This window comes from Zosterops lateralis (genome assembly GCF_965231275.1).
Source record: "Zosterops lateralis genome assembly, chromosome: 8".
In the NCBI taxonomy this organism is placed as follows: domain Eukaryota; kingdom Metazoa; phylum Chordata; class Aves; order Passeriformes; family Zosteropidae; genus Zosterops; species Zosterops lateralis.
The window spans coordinates 20,860,339-20,885,543 of record NC_139768.1 but is presented as its reverse complement, the minus strand read 5'-3'; the positions used below and the strand labels follow the sequence as shown (position 1 = coordinate 20,885,543).

Here is a 25,205-nt window from a genome sequence, read left to right as displayed (position 1 = left end):
GAAAAACAGGGCTGTAATAAAACAGAGACAACAGAACATGAATCATCAACATGCCAAAAGAATCTTTCTTGATGGAAAGAAAACTGGGGGTAGGGAAAACAGTGAAGTCTCTCTTCCATATTCCTCATCACACTATTTGTGCTCATAAAAACTTGAATTCTGATTGTTTTATATCATTGATCTGCTTTCTTCTCCCAGGCATTCACTTGTATTTTTTCTAGTTCAGTAGCAAATAATTTGAATTATCCTTCACACAAAATGGATCCAAGCCAATGCAAGGGGGGTCTGTTTAAGAGCATTTTGGTTTGCTTTGCTTATTTGCTTTGCCATTGCCTTACACCTTACTTCTGAAATTAGACAACACCAGCCACACAAAAACTCTCCTAGATCAAGACAAATTAAGATATAAATTAGAATAAGCACATCTGTCAGCCTGCTGCTCTATTCCTAGGCAGTACTCTGTCTCTGCACAGGGGTCTCCAGTGATTAGCCAGGAAGGAGTAAATCCCTGCAGATTCTCCACACAGCATTACACCACCTTCAATGACTTGCAGCTCGGGGACACTTTCAGTCCACAGCTGTGCCTTTGGGTTCATGCTTTGTACCACTCAAAATGTAATGATCTGTGTTTTATTTCCTTTGTTTCCCTCCTCTGCCCCCTTTCCAACCTGAGAAATCCTTGCTCACTGCTTTTAATAAATCTTCTGTATTCTCCTAGAGCCTGCTGAGATGCAACAGAGACCAGCATATTGTATTCAAGATGCAAGTGAACCATGAATCTGTACAGTAGCAATATTATTTCCACTTTATTCTCTATTCCCATTTAAGATTTTATTTGCTCTTTCAACAACTACTATTCTGACATTTGAAACAGAAATATCTGCTGTAACTTTTTTTTGAGTTATAATAGTTCAATATTCATCACATATAGAAATTCCTTTTATGTGGAAAGAGAACCTTTTTCATCCATTCATATATATTACTTTGTATTAATCTATGCAGTGATAAAACAGTAGATGAAATTCAATAATCTATTAACATAAAAGCTCTCTGAAAGAGTCTGGTATCTTCAGCACATTGTATCTTCACTAATCCATTCTATTTTGTGCATCCTTTATGATTACGTTCAGGCCTTAACACACATCTCCAGTGGCCTGACTTCACTGGGGAAACAGACCTTCCCACTCTTTAATAACAAATAACGAATATAAATACATCTTCAGAAACGCTCATTTCTTTCACTATACTGTTAAAAGAACATCATTACAAATAGGTATCAGTAAATAAGAAAAGCATTGTTCGTCTGCTTTGTGTGGGTTTTTTTGTAATAAAAGGCAGTAATACATAATATTCCAATCAAAATCATTTCAGTGCTGCCATATGATTTATACACAGAATTAGAGTCTTATTTAGCAATCCACAGAACACATTTTCCTGGAAGAAGTGTGAAATATTACAAGTACTCATCTGCAATCATGACCATTGCCTTCTTAGCAGTATAGTGCAATGGAGGTGACTTACAAGAGTTGTTTTTATTAGATCAGCCCTTGGGTACTAGTAAAGTACAAACAATTTCCCTTGTCTCCTAGGATGATCATTTTTTGATAAGTAGTTTCTTTTGGAAGAGTAGTCTTTGAAACAGCCATTTTACTTTGTTGAAAAAAAAGTAAATAAATAAGAACACAACATTGCTTTGCAATAATGTTTGTAGAAAATGGTAAGATAAGGGCTTGTTTTATTTTAAATACCTTGCAAGACAGATGGAAATTACTTTAAGTTTCTTGAGTCATACCAAGAACTTTTCTGTATTATTTTTCTTTCCAAGTATTATCGAATACCAAATCCCATAACTCACAAAGATAAGTAGTACCACTTTCAGGTAACCCTTTGCACAACCAAGGGCAATATTCTATTTCATATAAAGCCAGGTATTCATCAGCAGCTTTCCCCTGTGACTAACAGTGATTCTGTCAAATAACCACAATCCTGATGAGTCACCCTGACTATGCATTCATCAGTCACAGAGGTGCCTGCATTGCACCCCACTCCTTGCTCACCACTGAGAAAGCCTCAGTGATTAGAGAAAGCCAGAACAATTTGTGTGGTCTGCCCAGGCACCACAGGTTTATCACATCCAGATCCAACCTTATAAACAGAACACACAGGGGAGTAGCTGATGCTGTGTATTGTCATTTAAAATTGCACATCAGCTTTCACAATATTTTCAACAATATCTTTTCCTAGTTGGCAGGGTTATAATCAAAGCCTGTAATTAGAGGGTGCATGCCAAGAGAACATTTCCCATCTCAGCACACTGTAAAACAGACCTACCAAATAACAGAAAGACGTCAGGATGCTGCACATTTAAAGGCATTCAGAAGCACCAGTGACAGATCAGTCACTCACCAAGGCAATCAGTCAGCAATAGATTCCACGAAAGAAGTGTGACACTACAGGGTTTCACTGTGCATACAGATTTACCAGAAATGCAAAGGCTAAAACCATCACAGGACAACCAAAATGTGCAATAAAGAGATCTCTACATTCACCTGCAATATTACCACTGCTATGAAATAATGGCAAATATAGCTGAGTTTGAATATACTATGGCAGTATTTACCACTGCAGAGACTTTAAACCAAGACTGATGCACTTCAAGAAAAAAGTACATTCTAGTTCAGCCAGAAATTATTGGTCCAAAGCGAAGGCGTAGTCAGATGAAATCTATGCCCTGCAATACATAAGACGTCAGAGCAGGTTATTAAAATGGCCTTTCCTGCTGTAATATTTATAGATCTGTGAAAAATGCAGTCTTGTCATCTCCTGTATCTTCCTGCAAAAAATAACATCACCAAATCTTTCAGAGAGGGACACTAATTTAAACCAGAAAAGTCATTGGCTATTTTCTGTCATCAGCAGAACATGAAGATTCACAAAACTGCTGGTAGATGGACAGAGGTCTGATTCATAATATTGGTGCTTTAGGCAAAACAAAGCATAAGCTACATTCACAATATTATTAATATTCACTATTAAAAAAAGAGTTATAAAGAAATTAATTTATGCCTAAATTACTTAGTGTTACACTTATAATGACAATTTTAAGAAATCTTGGATTACTTTGCAATTCCTACCTCAGATGTATCTGAATATACAATACAGAGCATGTTTTGCTTCACTGATCCATTTCAATATCAGTACTGGTGTGTCAGTCAAGAGCTATTCTCTCCATTGCCGAAAATTTTTGCTCCATCTCCTTTTCATCTTTTATGAAAATATGTTTTATTAAAAAGAAATAAAAATCAATAACTGTGCTTCAAAGTTACAAGATCAAGTTCTTCATAAATAGAAGTACTGGCAACCTTTCTCGTTGAGACCTTGTGCCTAATATTTAAAGCAGGGAAAGACTGCACAGATCTGAGATCAGCTGAATGCATTAATAAAGAAGGGGAAAAAAATTCAGACCACATGACAGCACAAGCCTGAATCAGTGAGAAAGAAATGCAGAAGCGATCAAGAGGCCATTTCTCATACCACAAAACTGAGTGACAGAGTAAGAAGCTTTTCCAATATTTTTTTCAAAGGAATATCTGAAAAACAATATGTTGTGGAAAACCCAAAAAGGCAGATTTTTCTTTTCCAGGCATAACACATTGACTAGCACTTGAAGAAAAATCAAGGAACTTGCATTTGATTTTCCTGTGTTTTATCATTTATTGTATAACTTGCTGTTGGTTATTTTTTTCATTTATGAAAGGAGGATATACTGAACATACTATAGGCTCTAATTTTTCTTCAATAACTTATCAAGAGGAATTAATATTTAATACATTAAGGAAATATTTGCATATGCCAATCACACTCCTCTACTTGTTACATACTGTCTTCCAGTAGTAGAAGAATTTATTATAATTAGAAACATAAAGGACATTCACAACTTCTCACATGCCAAGTAATCACAGGCCTGCTCTTAAATAGGTTTCAGTTTATTCATTGACAATGTAGCAGTTTCTGTTGCAAAGCACAAACCCTAGTGATTAATTCAGTTCATCCTGAGTTCATCTTTCTAAATTATTTTAAACAAAACCATGCTCCAAAACAATCCAAAAGCCCCAGAAAAGTAAAATCAAGATCAGAACGCATGAACAATTTTTCCCCATGGGAATAAATCCTATATTTCAAGAAGCTTAACACTTATGTTAAAAAAAAAAACCAAAACTAAATTAGCTGGGATATAAACTCTGCAAAACCTTAATTTAAGGTTTACTCTGGCAGGTGTTCTGTTTCTGAAAAATGTTCTTGTCCTATAGCACATTTTTGCAATAGTCCCCAAAACAACTGAAAGAATTCTGCATAGGAGTAGATGTTGCTTCCAAAGTCCAAACTTATATGGCATCTTACTTATGCAATGTATTTTCACTTACATAAATGAAATCTGTTCCCTTGCTTAGGCAGCACAACATTATATAAACTCACAAAACACAGACCAGGACAGGCTGTTTAGAATAGGATATCTGAATGTGTGGCTCTTGAGGGAATCTACAAAGTGACTTGAAATGTGGGTACAATTTTACAAAGAGCTGGTAAATAAACCAGATGCAGAAGATAAAAGTAGTATTATAATATTAAATGTAATATTTATTCTATTTTAAAATAAAATGTGAAAATGCTGCATTAACTACTCAAGAATTTTCTTCTACCTCCTCACAAAGTGGTAATTGATTTTTTTTATGAAAAAGCCCTTAAATTACCATATCAGTTGCAACATGCCCTAACACCTATCTCAACTATACTGAAATCTTTCTTCAGTTATTTGCCTAATCTGATCTTAATAATTCCAATGACAATAGTCTACAATCTTCTTAGGCAATCTATTTGAGTAATGACTTATTATTAGAAAAAATGTCTAATTCACCTTTTTTTCTTACTTATACATATTTCCTGAACACAGACCTGGAAATCAGGTAACATTCTTCCTCGTTCTGCTCATCTTTTCAACCATCTACCTTCAGCCTTTTCTTCTCTGAATTAAGCAATTTAATCTAACAATCCTCAGGAGTCATTTTCTAGACTTTCTTCTTCTAGAACTTTCCCAAGTCATCTGCACCTCAAAATAGTATCTACTTCTCCAGCCGTAGTCTGACCAGCATAGCAACCAGAAAATTATTTAATATACATAATGTGGCCAGTTCTCCTGAATGCAAGCAATAGAAAAACTGGTTTTATGCTGATCTGTGTACAACCAGTAATTCCACAAGATTGCTAACTTCCTTCATAGGAGGAACTAAATGGTATTACTCTAGTTCATCCTACTGAGGTTAATCACACCCGCTCAAGTGTAGAAATTCAGATCCAATTCTGCCAGTATCAAGCAGTATTATATGGGATCAATGCAGCCTGCATCAGCTGGAAATTGCTGCATGGAAAATTTCATTTATAGTCACTTGCTCAGTGGGAAAATCCTTCTTTCTCTGATATAAGCATTTACTTAAAAGATAATAACTTCTCGTCACACTGCATAGTGAGGAAGCCTACTTAAACAGCAATGAACTCCACAAGAAAATAAAAAAATCTATTTGTGATAAAGGTCTTCAACAAAACCTGCATTTTTCATAACAGCCCTTTTTCTATTACTCAACTACAGTTTCTGAATATTCATATTCATTATTCATTGACCTTACAAAGCACTAACACAATGCTAGCATAAAGGCAGTACTAGCAAAAAAAATAAAATTCCCATGCACCCATGGTCTCCATCATGACAGTTGGATTTTGTATATTATAATGAAAGTCATTCAAGCCATTACAACATGGCACCATTTTTTGTGTTAGTTAAAACTAAGCAGTTGCCAGACACCAGACTGCGAATTAGAGGCACTAAAATAAAGTTTTCTTCCTTCTCATGGTTCTAAATATTAAGTCCAAAGAAAAGTACTGATGCAAAAAAGCCTTCTACTTTTTCTTCATGTAAAGAAATTTTCCCCTTTGGTTTCCAGTAATAGCACTCATCAGAATGATCCATTTAAGGTTTTTTGACAAAAATGATTCACAGAATTATAGATGAATAGAGTCCAAGAGATAAGATGAATAACAGGCACAGTAATCTCTTCCACTACACAAATGGCCGGAGTATTTTCATTTAAAAGCTTGATATAGAAAGGGAGAAAATAATAGTACTGAAAGTATAACTGCATAGAATGGATCTTGAAAAAAGCCATCCTAACTTTTGTCTTCAGATTTTTCTTCAGAGTACATGCATAGATATTCCTTAAAATATGGCAGTATAAGCCATATCTAAAAAAACAACCTAAATTCTGACTGCCTTGAATCTAAGCAAAGAAATGCACCCCTACTAAGAACTGTATTACCCCCAAACATTCACAAGTTAACAACAAAGAAAGTTTTTATGCTACTTAGTTTTAGACAGATGGATTCTCACATAATGTTTATAAAAACTCCCTACAAAATTGAGTGGAGCTGAGTCAAGCTACAGAGTTCAATAGCAAACTCCATGTTTTCTACAAAACTGCTAAAACCAATTAACAGTTCAAATCTTGCCAATATTTTCCAGGTGGCAGTGGTACTCCATCTCAACTTAGAGATCAGTGCCTTTTGAAAGATACTGCAAACAGCACAATATCCTCCACTGACCTGGAAAAAACTGAGTGAAAAGAAATGAAGTGAAAGAAATGTAACTTCACCTCTCTTACCTGGAATACTACAGATATTTCATATTTCTTATTTTAATATCATGGTTGGACAAAATCATATGAAAAAAGCATATATTCTATTAGAAAGGCTCAACCTAGTTCATAGATGGCATCCAAAATTCTGCCTATAAATAAGTCTGGCACCATGCTTAAAATTATGAATTGCTAGAAAATCAAGTTGGCATTTGATACAAATACAATACATGATATAATGCCCAATATCACCATCTCATCTAAGTATGGCTGTAAATGCTATTCCAGATACAAAATCCCAAAGGTCAAAAAGCTGTATAAAAATAATTCCTGGGTTTTTTTAAGAGGCAGACCATCTAAACAATCCACTGACTGAACTTCTTGCACTCAGTTTCCTGTCACAGTTACTCATTTTGTCAAAAAAAGAGCAAGGTTTGAAATATTCAAAGTTCTGACAATTCAGTCTTGATTCAGAAGAATATTAACAGTAATCCCAAAGTTTTCTCATGTATGCAGATAGTTACTATTAGAAACAAATAGGAATTAGAAAAAAATTCTGCCAGGAAGCAAGGAGACACCCCATTGCTCTAACATTTTACGATGTCTGCTTCAGCCAAGAGTTATTTTTACGGCCAAATGTTGCCAGGATAATGAAGAAATTCATTTAAAAAAAAAAAAAAAAAAAAAAAAAAAAAAAAAAAAAAAAACACCACAAACACATTCCACCAGAGTGAAGTGGTCCTATTACTTACTTTTTCCTACCAAATTAACACTGTTATTATTTCATGTAGAAAAGTTCTGTACCTTCATAGATTGTGTTACTTTAAGATCACCGTTAGGTTACTTTAAGATCACTCGGAGTAACATATTATCCTTATGTTATTCCTCTTGTTGAAAACAAACAAAAAAAGGTTATACTTTAGGTTTCTTTAACAGCAAGAGGGTTTTTTCCCTAGGCTTCCCCAAAAGTAACATGGTTAAGTGTATGTTCTGGCATTATTCTGTTAACATCTCTAAACTCTGTCAGGGTACACTTCATCCCATTTCCAGATCCCATCTGTTGAGCCAGTATTGATCCCAAGGGGATCGCACTCCTGACAGGAGCTGTTTACACATGACCAGGCAGACAGTTCCCCATCCACTCCATAGATCCCTTTTCTAGACCCCAACAAATCCGTTTCTCTACCAGGAGGGTGTAGGAACCCATATCCAAAGCCTTGGAGAAATTCAGGCAGACAATGTCTTGCTCCACATCAACAAGCAGGTTACTTTGTTGTAGAAAGCAATTGGGTGTGTCAAGCACATTTTGACCTTGGTGAATCTCTACTGACTTTTCCCACTCATGTTCATCTGACTTCTGACAGCTTCGGAGAATTCATTCCGTAACCTTCCCAAAAACAAAAGTAAGGTTGATGGGTCTGTAACTTCCTGGACCCTCCTTTCAGCCCTCTTTGTCGATAAGAGTTGTCATGAGCTTTCTTCCAAGTCTTCTGGAACATCTCCCAGTCTCCACTACTTCTCAGAAATTACACAGAGCAGCCTCACAACATGAACCAGCTTTCTGATCAGCCTCAGGTGGATTTTGACAGGGCCCATTGATTTGTCAAGCTCCTGTAACAGTTCTCAAAACAGCCTCCCTTTGGTGGGTCTGTGTTTGCATCAACCTGGATTTTTGTTCCCAGGGCCTGGGGCTCGACAGCACCAGCAGGGAGATGCGAACCAAGTGCTGAGAACCTCTGTTGGCAACTAATTCACCTCTCCTGTTTAACAACAGGCAATGTTGTGTTCTGTTTCTGACCATTTATATATCTGAAGAACATTTTTCTTTTCATTTTTGATACCTCTGGTCAATTTAATTTTAAACTAAGCTTCTGCTTTCCTGACTTGCATCTCTGCACACCCTGGGAATGTCACTGTAGTCCTCACCAGCTACTTCTCTGCTTTTCCATCTCTGGTACAGTTCTCATTTCAGCAGACTCAGAAGTTCACAGTTTAGCCAAGGGGGTCTCTTTATTCCACCTGCTTCCCTTAGCTGTAAATAAATTTCCATCTCAGTAGTTTCTACATTAAAGTAAGAATGGCTACAGGCTTTGATCTAATCACAGGATTAACATAGTGAAGGATAAAGTTATCTATGAATTTTTATGCATTTGTGTATATACTTTAAACATACACATATATATATACTGAGCCATATATATATATGTACTTTATAAGACTTCTGTAATTAATCAAACATGCTACATATTTTAAAATGTAGAGCAAAAAAGTATATATAGGCAAGGCAGGCTGAGGTACTTGGCAACAAGGTAATGCAGTGTGCCAATTTTTCACTGTACATCACCATAAAGCTCATTTTCACTTGTGACCTAGTTCAGGGTTTTAACTTAAGCTTCCTGAGGTAACGGGCAAATGCTCTAAATCCAGTGTGTCATCAACTCCTAAATTTCTCCTTGACTATTTAAATCAAGTTTTTATGCTCACCAAGAGGCACCTATTTCTGCCTTTCAATCATTTAGAGTGATTAATATCGAACCATCAGATTTCATGTCTGTTAAAGGACAGAATGCTCATGGCAGGGAACTACCTCATACCAGAAGGCTGCAAGCACCAGCTCCCAAAAGCAATATATTAGTTTTGAAAATATAAAAATGCAGTAAAATTTGATACACAGACACTTTCCAAAGGGAAAAAAACCAAAAGTATCATTTTCTCTTAGCATCCCATTCTAAGACTTTTCAAAATCCATGTATAAATATATATATTTAAAAAAAAATTCAAACCAGCAACTCCTTCTTCCTCTCTTCCCTTTCCCACCAGCACACATAGCTTCGTAAGAGGTTCCCAGTCTCTGAACACAACCTCAGTACAACTGTTGATATAAGAGATAACAGTTCTTTTTAAAACTTAATTGATTAATAAATTCAAAAAGCTGGTTACTGAGTAGATTTCAAGTGCTCTCTTTCAGATAATTATACAGATAATCACTTACTTCCAACTTCTCTGGCTGTAGCAATTATCGGGGCATTACACATTTGCCTTAAATACAAAGCACATCTCTCCATTTGCTGTAAAGAAATGGAATAATGGCATTCATGTCTCTAGGGTATCACATAGCATTTTTGTTTGGGGATATGAAAGATTCTTACTAGTCATAAAATATCATCATTTCAGAATAAATTTTACTCATATGGCAGGTGTCATTTCACTCATACTTTATGCTTGACTTTATAATTTATGGGTATGTCACAGCACTGTTAGCAACTTCCAACATTCCCTCTAAAAGTGGATGAAGAGGTATAAGAAAGACACTATGATATTTTTAGTTTTAACTATGACAGCTCCAAGTTTCCCAGCATCAATTATTTCATATATTGGTAGAGGGCTTTGGAGGTGTTTCTGTTTGCATGGGTGGCTTTTTCAATTTGGGGTTTCTGGGGGGCAGTAGGAAGATATCTCCAGCCTGTAATTTGTTCTGTATTTAAATACAAAACCAGAATGAAAGAAATGTTGACATCATGTTTACCATGACAAACTAAAGTTTTTAGCAATTTTAGCAAAATTTAAGAACAGGAAAACAGAACATTTGAAAATTTATCACGGGACTGTTGCCCCTCAGGAGACTACAGCTCAGGGGAACATTGCTTGGAATGCCCCACTTGAACAAAGTAAAACACACACCTAAAAGCACAGAACCCTCCTGGGCCTCTTCATGCCACCCTTACAGCGATAGAGCAAAGCATGGGGAGCACAGAGCCAGCCTGCCTTGTCAGTGAGAGGCTACAGGAAGTGGAGGACCATCACTGACAGGCAGGAATTCTTATGATTGCTCCCAGGGGCTGATGACCTCACTTCTGTTAGGGGAAGTTCTCAAAGTCACTGCTGATCTATTCCCACTCAGGTCAAACACAAAGCAGAATGGACTGGAAAAAAGGACCCACTCTTCACCAAGACAGTATAAACAGAAATTACACCAGTACACAGCTTAGTGCTGGAAAGCCAGCAGGATCCAGCAAAGCCATACACTGCATTCTAAAGTCAGTAAATTAGGCTGTTGGAAACAAGTAGAGGAAAAGAAACGAGAAGGCGGCCAATCACTCTGGAACAGGGTCAGGAAAAAGCAGTGACCCTGAGGCTTAGAGAAGTGATGATTCAGGTAGCCAAATGCACTAAAGCAGGGAATTGTTTCAACACAGCTGCATAATCAAGGAGAATGAGAAGGATTGGTTGGTGCTGCCCCTTCTCAGATCCCATGCATCATGCGCCAAAGGAGCATGAGCAGCACACCCTCCATGGGCCATGCTGTGGGACAAGCCTTCCCAGCTCTTGGCAACTATAGACAGATACAGAATCATTCAAACAGGTAATTCTGCTATTTAATATGCCAGTTTACAAACATGCCATCGAGTATTCCTGTCAGCATTTCATTGCTTCAACTATAAGTTAGTTGTTTCTTTAGAATGTGTCAAACCAGAAATTTAAATGGCTCTGGTCACCTCACTCAACAAGCCACCTAACAGTTAATGCAAAGTAAATTTCCTGGCAATGCTGGAATTCCTACAAAAAGGCCTTTGAAAGATACAGCAAATATAGAGTAATTATTGCTTTATTTGATCACCTTAAACAAAACTGGAAACCAGCAAATTCAGGAAGAAGTGCACTGGTTCACATACAGAAGAGACAGACATCTGAAAGGATATCACTCAGTTGAAGGAAGACTATTATTGCAAGAATGCCAATTAAAATTAATCCTGTTTAAATAAAATTTACTTTCCTTGCCTACATGACCTTACCTGCTCTACTGGATGGTGCCTTGAGTACCTTTCCAGTCCGCTATTCCAAATAACAGGCATGCACTGACATAAGCAGAACTTCATATCTCATCAATAATTCAATCATAAACATTTTTGCTTGTTTGTTTTTAATTGTGAACAAAGTTAATTTATTTTTAAATGTTTTGGATGTTTGGTTTTGCTTTTCAGAAAGTTCTACTACAAGTAAAAATAAACGAGTAGACATGAAAACTAACAAAACCAATTCTCCTTCTAAATCCTAGAAAACTACACACACTGCAATAAATTCTTAATTTTTATTGGAGAAAACTCATCACATATTCCTTGAAAGACTCTGTTATTGACATGGTTTGAAAGCAGTATTCATCAAGAATTCCAAAACTGGTTTAGAATCCAAATCAAAACCCTCATAATAACAAAAGTCACAATACTACTTTTATTCAGTTCTGGATTTGTGGACTAGAATTTGGCATTTGTACTACAATCTCAGATACTAGGATCTCATATGGCTCTAAAGTTTCCATTATATCAATGTTAGATGATCAAAACTGATTCTATGCTGATCAATGCAAAAATAATTTCTTCTGTAAAAAAAATATTTTCCAAGATGAATTCCTGCAACATTAAGAGCTTAATACCAGCAACAAGTTAAAGAAAAGGAAACAAATTTCCTTAAACTTTCCACTGAGCTTAAAGGTTGTCAGCACTTTTGCAATAAATAAACATTCTTCTTTCAACATGCAACCATCTTTATACCAAGGGCTTGCCAGAATCAAAGATGGTAGAAATCAAAACAAGAGCAAGTGAAGTTATGGACAAAAGAACATTCCCTGTTCCAGGAATAATCTGCATTCCCTAAGACCAGAGCTGAACCTCAGTTTCTAACAGAGTTTCTGGTTGTTGTCACTCTTGTTAGATCTTATCCTGCATAAGCATCTGTTCAGCAATGCTTAAAAACAGAAGAGATTAAGAGCTGAGGGAGGAGGGGGGTAAGCTTCGAGAGCAGAAAGGCTAATATATTGTGGTATATTCAGCTGTAAAATGAATCAAAGCTGTTTTCAGGACATATTTCTAGATACATCTCTAAACTTTCACCCCACAGTCAAAACAAACCTTTTCTGGGGCTTTGATTAGTCACCAGAAGGTGCTCTTAAATCATTAATCTGAGCTTCAATCACTCCTGACCTCAGCCCTCTGAGGACAGCATTGTGCCCAGGACTCTTAGTAGGTGATTAAACTGGAACCTAGTCCAGTAAAAGCAAAATTCAAACTAATTCTAGCAGGGCTTGCTTTTCACTAAGGAAGTTGAGGGTCTGTTGAATCATCCCCAAAACAAGCTTTTATTTAAAATTGCAGAAAAACTAAAAAACACCGCTATGGATGTATGCTCTCAAAAAAAAAAAAAAAAAAAAAAAAATTACAGAAACTCCAAAGAGAAGAGAATTACATATTTTACACCATCTCAAAATAGACAATTGTCAGTCATTGTTTTAAGATAAAGTTAATGTTTAGGAAGATTAAGATTTAGGATTTATAAATATAGCTATTTTGATAAATCATTTAGGGGAAGAATTGAAAGGGAAAAAACATGTTCATCAAAACATGTGGTAGTTTCAGTGATTATATAAATTAAGCTAAATAAAATACATAAACTATATGCTTATGGAAAGAGTTTTACTTTGATCTGTGAATAGGCTCATTTTTGTCAGCTCTTCATAAAATCCACACCTGCATTTATACTTTACCGTATGTATTCCCTCCCAAAATAGGTGCCAGATACTGATCGGGCTGTATGAAACATCAACAGCCACAGAGGCAAAACAAGGCACAATCTCTTACAGAGGTTATTTTGCAACATCTCTACCTCCCAAACTAACAAAAATGAACCAGAGCCAGCCCCTTTCCCGAGTTTTCTGTCCAAAAGGGAAGCCAGACATGAACTGTGATGTGAACACACTGACCTGGCCAGCACAGCAGAGGCTGCACCCTCCCAGCAAGGAGGGCTCACCAGCTTGGGGAGCTTGGAGTCACATCTGGAGTGACGATCACCAGGATCCATCTGACCAACAGACACTCTAGTGCAGGGTGATTTTTGTCTCATTTTCTCACCTTCAAATATATATCTTAATAAAATAGCTACTTTTTAAACACCAGCTCAAAGTTATCAGAAGACACAAGACTGAGATGGCCTCTTCAGCCTAAGACTGGGAATCTTCAGCCTGAAACTGGAAATCAAAAGCCTAATATCGCCTTTTGCATTTAGTTAGAAAATAAGCTAAATCTTTGCTTACAAAATCACTAGGAATACAATTTTTTAATCCCTTTACATTTTAAAATGCTTTTTCTTGAATAAGCCTAAGGATCTTGGAGTGTTTCAATTCATAGGAGTTCTTAGGCTGCAAATCCATTTACTAAAGACAGGATTATAGAGCACATGTATATCATTTTACATATGATACTTTTAGGGAATTTAAACTGACAGGGCTGCCTTAAAAAGCTTTCAGTTGATAACTGAGCTTTAAGGAAGTATTTACGCATATTTCTTGAATTTCAATACATACCCTATACTATCACAAAACCTTCAAGGGATCTAAAAATTTTACTAAGCCTAAAAATGGACACAGTCTTTGTCTAAGTTGCTTTGGTGTAAATCTGCAAGAGTTGCCTGATGTATATAACAGGGATACAGGACTGGGGATTACAAGCAGGACAGGGCAAAGCCCAGCTTCAGAAACCCTTTGGAAGGCTTTCAACACTTTTGAGCTGTAGTTGCACATATTCATCTCATTAGTGTTTTTACCACACATTAGAGAAGAGTGGTGTTAACACAAAACTAACTTTGCACATGCCAGTAGAGGATGCCTAAAGAAGGATCCTTTAGGTAACAACTGGGAAAACTGGAGAAAATTAAGCTGAATGCCTTGTCCTTTAAATAGGCAGCTAAATTGCAAATGAAGATCTTTAAGAGAGAAAGCATCAATCTCCAGAAGTGAATTTAAGCTACCAAGCAGACAATATATGCCTGGGGAGGGGAGGAAACATGCCTTTGGTAAGCCTTCCAGGTCTTTTTTTTTTTTTTTTTTTTTAAGTTTTTCACAGCCATTCCAATCTGTGCCACTCATCTGTTTCTGGATTTCCTCACACCACATAAAAGATTGATACATTTCCTACATACACTAGATAAGGCAACATCCCAAATGAGGTCAGTCACATCCACCTGCTCCGAAACAGGAAAAAACCCTCTTTAATGTTTTGACACAAGCAAATACTGGGACATATGAATAAGTCATATGGAAGCTCTAAGGAGCCACCTGCTATTTTATCAGAACATAGGATGGCTACATATTGTTAGGTCTAAGGTTACCTTGCATAAGTATGTGCATTAAAAAAAAAATTAACAGTTTTAAGCAGTCCCTGGTGATAGACCAGACCAGAAGGCACAGATAAGTCTCTCATGAATAAGGTTGAATAGAGTTGTATTGCAGCCATTGATTTTAAAATAAAACTTATACATGAACTGAGTCAGTTGGTGAGGTATGGTAATCATCAGGGAGCCATCTCCTCAGCATTCATCACAAAGGATGCCTTTTTTTAAAAAAAAGAAAATATGAATGAGTAGTTTTTCTTATGTCTACACACAGCTTTTTGCCTCTTGAACTGTGTACTCATACAACAATTAAAAAAATATTTTTTTGGCTTTAAAGGTGCAAGAGTTGGATTAATGAACAGGGAAAACAGTATACTAAGACTCCATCTTGATGACATCTAAGAGAGTTGCAAGAAATGCTAAATACCCTAGTGAATTGTTGGACATTTAGGGTTCCAGAGCTTTTAAAAAATGTTTGATTAGCTCAGGAAGTGAATGAACAAGATTATTTAAAGAAATAGAACAGGCTGCGTTAGAAGAATATATTTTAAAAATCAGCAGCAAGAGACAGTTTGCAGACAAGCAATCAAGTTGAGAATGACAGCTAAAAAGGATAAAGAGTAGTTCTTTCAAAGGTTTTTCTACTCCTCAGTAAGGAAAATAAATCAACTAGACACCAGAGGAGCAGGTACAGTAGTTGAGAGTCCCAAGTTAGGAAAGATCGGTACTATCAAAGTCAAGACAAAAACATTCAAGGAAACCACACAATAGTCAAGGCAGAATAACTAAAAGAGAAAAAAAAAAAAAAAAAAAAAAAAAACAACCACCCAGAACACCACCAGAAAAACATCCACCCTAAAGTCTTCTTTTCAAAGACCAACATCAAACACAGATTAGATAAAATGTCCATCTTAATTGAAGATGAATGCTATAATTTAGGTCAACATTGATTGTCCCAGGTACTCCCTTGTTGCACAGACAAGAGACCAACAAGTTCCCATCTTCAAGATCTGCAGGAATCAGCACGAAAAGAGGTGCCAAACACAGCATCTAATACCTGTTGACTCACACAACCATATGTCTGCATTTGCTTTTCTCATTTCAAAACCAAAGCCCTCCTAAAAATGTTAAAGCAAAAATAATTATAAAATGAGCTCAACTATATAATGAGGCTACAGAAATCTTCAAGTATTGCCTGTTTGGGGCTGTGACAAGTGATAATGTCACTGATCACTGCAAAGCTCTGCAGGTGCTGTTGATCCCAAGTTAATATGGTATTATTTAACCAGGATACTGTGCATTCTCTACACAACACTGGTATTTCCAACAGGGAATTCTGCATGAGAAGTATGCTGCAAGCAAAACAAACAAACAAAAAAAAATATATAATCAGACAAATGGGCCCCAAAAGGATACAGAAAAGGAAGTCATTCTGCTTAATTGAAGCAATATGGTATAGTCAGCCCAGCCTTCTCATCTCAGGAAAAAGATGAACATTCCTGCAAATACTTCAATAAACTGATCATAGAGGAATAGTTTATCTACAGAGATTTGATGAGAATTAATCCAGCTGTTTTCATATCACGGTCTATTCAAAAAGTTGTCAAGGCTCAAAATTTTAAGTTCCCAGTGGATGCCCAGCTGTATTTATTTCACACTTACGAGGAACTGCTCTTCCCCAGCTCAAGCATCCAGCAGAACCAGTCAGTTTTCACAAGGGGACAAACAATATAACAACATAATATCCTAGTCTTCTCTGTATTATTTGGGGGTTTCCCTTTTAAACTGAGATAAAGCTATCAGAATGGCAGACATCTTAGGACTCACAGTGACATTGCTGATGGACCAAACACACAAGTCATCATCATCATCCAGAATGCTGCCTGTTAGAGCTCTAAGTGACACACCTTAGTCTCACAAAAAAAAAAAAAAAAAAAAAAGCCACAAAATACTACTAACCCACTCATTTAACATCACAGTTCATAAGCATGCAAAATACATCAACAGCAAATTTTAAAACTCTCCAAAGCCGATTTATTTTCTCCTTACAGGCATGGATGAAGAGTTCTTTCTGCACTAATGTTGTATCTCTTTGCTTTTGACAAGAAATAAAGATTGAAACCAACAGAACATCACAAAAAGTGATGTTGGTTTGTATTTCAGCTGTACACTGATATAAAAACTTCAATTTTCTTTGGATTACAAAGCATATTGGTTTGTTTGTTATTTTAAATTAGTTGTGAGTAAACACAAAACAACCTCTCTTGAAAAACCTTTAAATTTATCATTAAAAAAGCGTGGCATATGGAAGGATTATGCAAGTTTATTTTTTTTTTCCCCTCATATATTTTCAAGAGAGGAATGTTCATAAACATCAGGTACCTGTGAGCAATACTGTTGGATCCATCCAGGATTTAATACCTTCTCCTGTATTAACAGTACTGCTGCTCAGGGAGGGATTTGTTGAAAGCCCTGTAATTCATTATAAATCTTTTCTCCACCACATAATTACAGGAAAAAAAAACTTATTTTGACACCGTATCAACCAGAGATGCTAAATCAGATGTACCAGGTGTGTTAAATATTTAACAATAAGACCATTACTGGAGCACAGAAGAGCACCAAAGCTTTTCATACTGGGGAAATTGAATAATTACTCTGGGTACCGAGAGTAACTAATTAGCACATCTTAAGCCAGGATGTATGATCCTAAAGTCTTAGATGTTTTCATTTAAATTTTTCATCAGTGACTACTTTTTTACTGCAGGGAAAAGAGAACAGAGGGATGGAAGACTATTCCATACATGCATTATGTGCTGGTATCAATTTGAGTATCCATATAGACATAACTGAAAAGTCAAAGCAGCTGTACATACTCATTATCACTCCAGACGAAATTTGAGATGGAAATCAGTCACTGATTAAATTGTTACCTCTAATAACTAGACAAGCACAGAAATAATTCCTCTTTATAAACTACTTTGTAAAATACAAACCATGGGATCATAAACTTGCTAGAAGTAGGTATTATTTCTTTGTTATTGCCAGTTAGAACGTTCTCTGAGTGACAGTCAGTATTCACACAAATGGAAGGATTTCATAGTTTCATTTATGCAATTAATAATTAAGATAATTGATAGAAGGTAAATAGGGCATATGGAACATGCATCCTAGTAGTATTCAGCAGAATAAAGTTTATTTTCTACATAGTGGAAATTTATGAAGAAATGGGGATGAATCTTCTGCTATTTACCTTAAAGCATGAAAGTTACTTTGAGGTGGAAATTCAAGTCAGAATTAAAATACTGCCCAACCTCTCCAAGTGAGGTTAAATTGACCAAGAATTCTAAACAAGTCTTAAATTACTTAATATCTACTTACATCTTATAAAACAAACTGAGTTAATGTGACTATAATCTGTAGGTTGGTCAGCATTACCTCCTGTCAAATTCCACTTTGGGGTTGTAAGAAATGTAAACACGACAAGGCAATCAACCATAAAACCAAAACATCTGAGCTGTAATGTATAACATAAATTGCACTAGAGCAACAAGTTCAAGTTCAAACTCTTCTTAAAAAAATAGAGTTCTCATCTAAGGAAATTTGTTAGATCATGTGCTTGTATGAGTACGTATTTATATGGCTACAAACTTGGCAAAAACATCAGAAGCATGAGGCAACAGAAATAGCAGATAGCACAAAAAAAAAAAAAAAGAAAATGCTCAGTGATTTTGACTCAAGATGATGACATAAAGCATTACCTTGCAAAAGCAAGGCAGCTCATGGAAGAAAGTGTATTGAGTTGGATAATATCACATTTTTAGTAGTAAAAAATTCAAAGAACTTATTGTCCTACCAGAACAGAGACAAGAATCTCTACACAGGAGCCCTAGGAAACAAAAGAGCCAATACATTAACTTGCAAGTTAAGCAGCAGGCACTTTATTAAATCTATTCAATTATAGCATTTGTCATATTCTAGCAAATATTGTACCTAAATTTAATGCAAAAAAGGAGGGAATTAATAGAACCTATTAGTCTAGCTTTTCATTATTCTATATTCATAGTTTAATCTAAAAATATGGATGTGAGGGGAGAGAAGAATAAAATGCATCATAAATTTATTAATATCGCACACGATCTTTGAAAAAGCAACTATAAAGAAAATTACCATTATAAGAGGGCTCGATAATAAGCTGTGCAATTAGAGTTGGAAACCAAGTTACTAGGAGAACCACAATGGAAGTAACAAGTTGGATAGAAATGGGACCAACAGGTTGTGCATAAGAAAAATTTAACCCTATATGTGAATTAACATTAATGAAGGCAGTTAAAAACTGGCCTTAAAAATACACCTAACAAGGATGGCACTGATGTGCTACTGCAATTTATTGATGGCATGAAATTGTTCATATTATTAGAAATATGAATTAGAAATACAGATAACTAGGTGGTAATGCTGCACTAAGAACAGAGCAGATTTAGTAATTTAGTCTGAAAAGCCATGCAATTAGAAGTGAGAGGAATAATTTTAACTAGTCCACTGGAGAAGGGAGATAATTAAAACAGCAACAGAATGAGTCCATGCCACCAATGAACACTTCCAGAAGAAGAAAACTGATCCTACAGTGTGGGATTTCCAGAGATCAGGCAGTGATCCAGATGTGGGATTTCCAGAAGCAGGCAGGCAGAAACAGTATCACGGCACAGGAGCCAGGCAAAGCCATATCCAGGAAACAGAAGAGGAAAGATTAAACTGGAACAGAAAATGCTATTTGAATGACTAGAAGAAATAAGAGCCTGGTAAGAAGACACTTGCTTCTCCCAGCATAATGAAATCTGAGGTAAAAATATGACTCTGTACATAAAAAGAGGACAAAAAGAAAAGTAAATGGGGAGAAAACAGCTCTTCTGGCTAAGTGGTTGTGCACACAAAAATGTATAAAGGACACTACATGAACAAATTCAGAGTGACAGTCTAAATTCAGGCAGTCAGAAATCACAGAATCACAGTATCAATGAGGCTGGAAAACACCTCTGAAATCACTGAGTCCAACCTGTGACAAACACCACCATGTCACCCAGACGGTGGCACTGAGGCCACATCCTTAAACACCTCCAGGGACCATGACTCCTCCACCTCCCGGAGCAGCCCATTTCAATGCCCAAATGTGAGATTCAAGAAGCTTGAAAACATTTATTGCATTTTTCATTACATAATATTGCCATTTCTCTCCACAGAGTTTGGGAGTATGGCATAAAGACTTTAATAAACATCCTTTAAGTCATGTATACAAAGGCATGCTTCTAAGAGATACCTGCTCAAGTTTCAAGTTGAGGTGATTGTAGGGGTTTGTGCTGGTGTTTTATCCTTTTTTTTTTTTTCAAACATAAAATATCCCCCACAAACAAAAATGTCCCAGAGTATAATGATGGGGACCATATGTTTGCCACATACATGGAGCCAAGAACTTCTTTGAACACGATAATTAAAAAAACAGAAGCATTATATGAATTTTTCACACAGTTCTTAGATCAACAACTGATGCCTTTGCCTCTCAAATAGTGTACATGGACTAGGGCAGTAATCCTTCAGGGTTGGGGAACAGAAAAGAGAAAAATAGGAAAGACATGAACCCTCTGCAGAGATGTCACCAGCAAGCAATTTCAATCCCTTGATCTGGTAACATAAGACAAAAAACTGGGGGGAAGTGAAGATGATGGTAACTTGTAGACTGAAGTAAGGTAAAAGCAGTAGTCAAGCCCTAAATTGCAAACCAAAATGCTCAGTTTTGCTGTCCAGTCCTGAGGCAGCTATTCTTCACATGAACCTGAATTTTTTCCACATTGCAGCTTGGGAACTCCTCAGCAGCCTCTGCTCCAGGCATTCATAAAAGGCTGTGATTGCTGGGGTGAAGCTGGATGTCACATCTCCACAGACATATGAATCTACCCAGCTAACTCCTCTGAGATGCTGATAGGCAATCTGGGAGCCGAGCTCACAGCAATGCTCTGGCAGTGATTTTATATTAAAATATGAGCCCATAAGGAGAAGATGAAACTCTTCCTCCTCCTCATTCCCACTGTCATTCAGCTGCACAGTGATTAGAGGCACTAACCCCAGATATGGGAAGGTTTGCAGTAATCCTGTAGCTGCTTCAGGTCAAAGAACCATCAGCACAGAGCCTCTACTTTCATGCAGACTCTGGATAATTCTATTTTCAAGTATATTTTTATATACATAGATATAAAAGTAGATCCATACACTCACACATATATACAGGCCTATCTGGTTTACAAAGATTTTGGTTTTATATGCAAGATTTCACCTTTAACTCATACAAATCCCTGCTGCTTTACAAGCATGCCTTTTTAATTAATCCCAACTTGCCCGCCTTCTTAATTAATCCCAATTTGCCAGAATGTTGAGGATGCAGGCAAATCCTTAGAAAAAAATCAAGGCACTTGAAAAGGAAAAAAAAAAAAGAAAAAAAGAAATACAAAAAAGATTACAAGGTTACAACACTTCAGGAACATCATCAGTAAGTTTCATGTTAAAATAAAAATTGAAAAGTTGAGGCAAAAGCTCATATCAGTTTTAAAAACTCTTAGTAACAGGAAATTACAATACTCTAGAAATTACAACTATAAATTAAAAGACCACAGGACTCAGTTTTCATTTATCTAACAAGAAATGCAGCAATAATTGCTATTTGCAATTATTTCTAATGCAAGGCCAAATAAAGTCCTAGGAAGGCTGAGCCGTAATAGAAATAATAAAAGAAACTTAAATATTTATGCTCATTCAAATTTCACAGCTCTAGTATTTAATGTTGACCCTGGGTGTTGGTAATTTTCTTTTTTGGGTTGTTTTTGTTTGGGTTTGTTTTTGTTTCTTTTCTGTTAATTAGAACTCTGTGGTCCCTCCTCCATAAGGCCCAGACCTCTTTACCTCATTGTTCAGGGCTGTAACATTTTAGCAGTTTCAGACAACTGCAGTGTTCATCTAGAGACCAAAAAAAATATAATATTAGAACGAAATTACCAGAACTTTGACAATAACTGGAGCATTATAAGTTAGAAACATATTTTACAAATCTTACTTATTTTTTCCTATTAATAATTTAAGTAATTAATTTCATGTTAAACTTACTAGTAATAATAGTTCAGCCATTAAATATATCATTTTGCTCAAATAACTATGTACTGGTGGTGAAAGACCATTACCAGTGATGTGGTGGGTCATACCTCCAAGCTCATATCCAGAGAGCACGTTCCACTATCATAGAACTCCATTTAAAAATATATATATATATATATACAGCATCCACACACAACTCATAGCTCCAGGATTAGAGGTTAGAAATAATCTAAAGAATACTCTCAGTCTCCTAAATTGTGAGGAACTGAAATTAAAATAAAGCTCAAGTGTAACTGCAGAGTTTCTTTACTTCCCATTTGAGACAACTGAGGTGAGCAGGAGTCCTTTTATGAGATTCACAAGTGATTCACAGAAATCAAAATCATAAACAAAGAAATGCATTTTATTTCTACACATACAAACACTGGGGAGGACACAGCTCAAAATACAAAACTGCAGTAGTTGAGACAGAAAATGAACCTTAAAGACCAATAAAGTTTTAGCTATGCTATAAAGGGTGCTACCAAGTCTTCTGTCATTTATACATTTTTTCCTGATATATAAATTGTCATTTACAATTATTATTTAGGTTAAAATGAAAACAAGGTAACTATTTGATTCTGCATTTCATAAGCACTCAATTGCTTTTATAGCTTAGTAACAAAACTTTGTCTTCTCCTATCTGTTAATTTCTAGTGCTATGTTTCCTCCCCTTCTTCAATCCACCTCCCCTCTCCCACTAGATTATGCAATTACATCTATTTATGATCTAATAAGCTGTTTCATCAACAAATGTGCAACACAGCAATATGAAACAAATTCATAACCTCTCTGCTGATTTATAGAGCAGTAAAAAGATATAGGAAAAGAGAGCACATAATTTATTGTAAAGGCAGTAAGAAAACCTCTAGAGCATTTTTCATAGAAATTAAATTCTCAAACTCCCTATCACAGGGCAGCTTTTAAATAGGGACAATCACTAAATACTCACTCCAAAGCTTTCAAAAAAAAAAGAATCAATATGATGATCATTATTTTGCAACAGAATTTAATGCAGACTCACAAGTGCGTGTTAGCCATTGCAGCTTGGTCTGTGCAGTGCTTAAAGGATAACACAGTTGTGGATGGGAACAAAACACAACCAGCACATGAAAACCCTGCCTGAGGCTTTTGGTCCAGAATAAAGTAAACTACAGCTTCTTCTGAGGCACAGATGGGGAAAGTCCATCGCTCTGAAAGGCTGGCTGGTGTGAAGTCACAGGACTCTTGCTAAGACCTTCCCTCAACCTTTGAGCTGGACAGAGCCGCCCCCCATCAATGGAGTTCTTCCAAAGGGAATGAAACCCTTGGGTGGCTCCTTCTGCTAAAGATGGCAGTTCAACAATACAGACAGCAGAATTCAAAGTGTAAAATTATAGATGAGAAAGGAAAGCTGATCAAATCCATTGGTCTTCATAAACATCATTTCTTTACCCTTTTGGGTTTTGTTTAATTTGTCGTTGCTATTGTTTGTCACCACAACACAGACAAATCTGAAATCCTTGGAAGACATTCAGTGACCACACATTCCAATCAGAGATGCCCCTCTACTTGTAATTAAAAGCTTCCTGATTTCATGCTTCAACTGCTGATACTTGTTGGTCAGATGCATTTGCTAAATTACTGAATACAAAAGGCCTTTCTACTCATACAATCATGCAAATTCAGTCCACACAACACAAGCAACAGAAATCTGCTTCAGACACGGTCCTAAATCACTTTGATAATATTTTTGAACACTTATAAAAGACTGTCGCTCCATTTCTACAACATCAAGTATGTCTAGTACCAATAACAGAAAATATTAGCTGAGAAATCAGTATCTGCCGTGACACAAATAACTTCAGACATTCCTGACAAATACAGCACAACTGAGCAATGCAAACACTGGGGCTTTTTATTGAAAACAGAAAGAGAATAAATAAGATGCTGCATTAGTTTGACAAAGAAATGGAAACAGACCTAACCAGTTACAGAATCAAATATCCAGATTTTTTACTATTTGTACCAAAAAACCCCACACTTACTCCATTTTTTTCCTCCTATCTCTCAGCATATTAGTCTACATCAAAAAAAAAAACCTCATCCTGAACAATTTCTCTGTGCTCTTTAGCATAAATTCAAAACCCAACTACTTCAAAATAATAGTCACCTACTGTAGTCCAGTTAATGTTTTCCTTTTAAAGTGTTCATTCCACAGTAATATTCTGATTTCTCTTCTGCATCCAAACACAGTAAGGCTCCCAGAGATTTCAAAATAGCATCTCTTATTTTTCTCAAGAATCCTCTGACAAGGATAAGCTGAAAATATTTTAAGAGAGGATAGGGAATTCTACTTGAACGAAAGCTAGCATTTCCCTTTCTTCACATGGATAAAACATGCTTAAGGAGAACATTCCCTTGGACATCTATAACTCAAGCAAAGTATTTGAAACCACAACCCTAACTAAAAGCAAATAGAAGAGAAAACAATTACTGAATGCCATACTAACATAATTAAATGCATTCAGAGGAGAACTGTTTGTAATATAAAGACATTCTTAGCATGAGGCCACACCTTAACAGCTTGATTCTACAAGTACCAGAACAAAAAGTACTGTCCCCAACAGTTCATTAGGTGAAAAGATTATTTCATCAACTTATTCTTATTTAAAGCATTTGAAAACCTCTAAAAAGGACTGGTTGTATCCAGCCACACAAACGCCAAAAGCATATGAGAGGAAGTATCAGTAACACTGATTATTAACGTCACTCTTCCCTGTATCCTGACATTCTTTCACTGGAATTCTTTTTAACTCAGTTTGCTGTAATTTTAAAAGAAACTGAAATCAAACATAATAGGTAAAATAACTCAATATTCTAAAACATAAGGCAATACATACATACACCCAACACACATTATACATTAAAAAACTGCAGGATAACAAACATTTCACCACCTTTACATGAGAGATGCAGTATGGTCATATACAGACAATTTTAAGAGTCTGATTATCCATTTTTTCAGTTTATCTTCATATTAAATAACAAATTCTAAACAGATTAAATACAACAATTTAAGATTATAGCAATTGAAATTCAGGCCTGCAGTCTACTTTCAAGTGCAAAATTATGAACAGCCTTATTATTTCTTCTTGAACCATAAATATTAATTTAATTGAGAAAATATAAATTTAATGTAAT

General features: G+C 36.0%; 1 protein-coding gene across 3 annotated transcripts in view; it reads right to left on the bottom strand.

The window, feature by feature from the left end:
• ATRNL1 (attractin like 1) overlaps positions 1 to 25,205 on the bottom strand; it is a 442,299-nt gene that overhangs the window by 403,346 nt on the left and 13,748 nt on the right. The window lies entirely within an intron of this gene.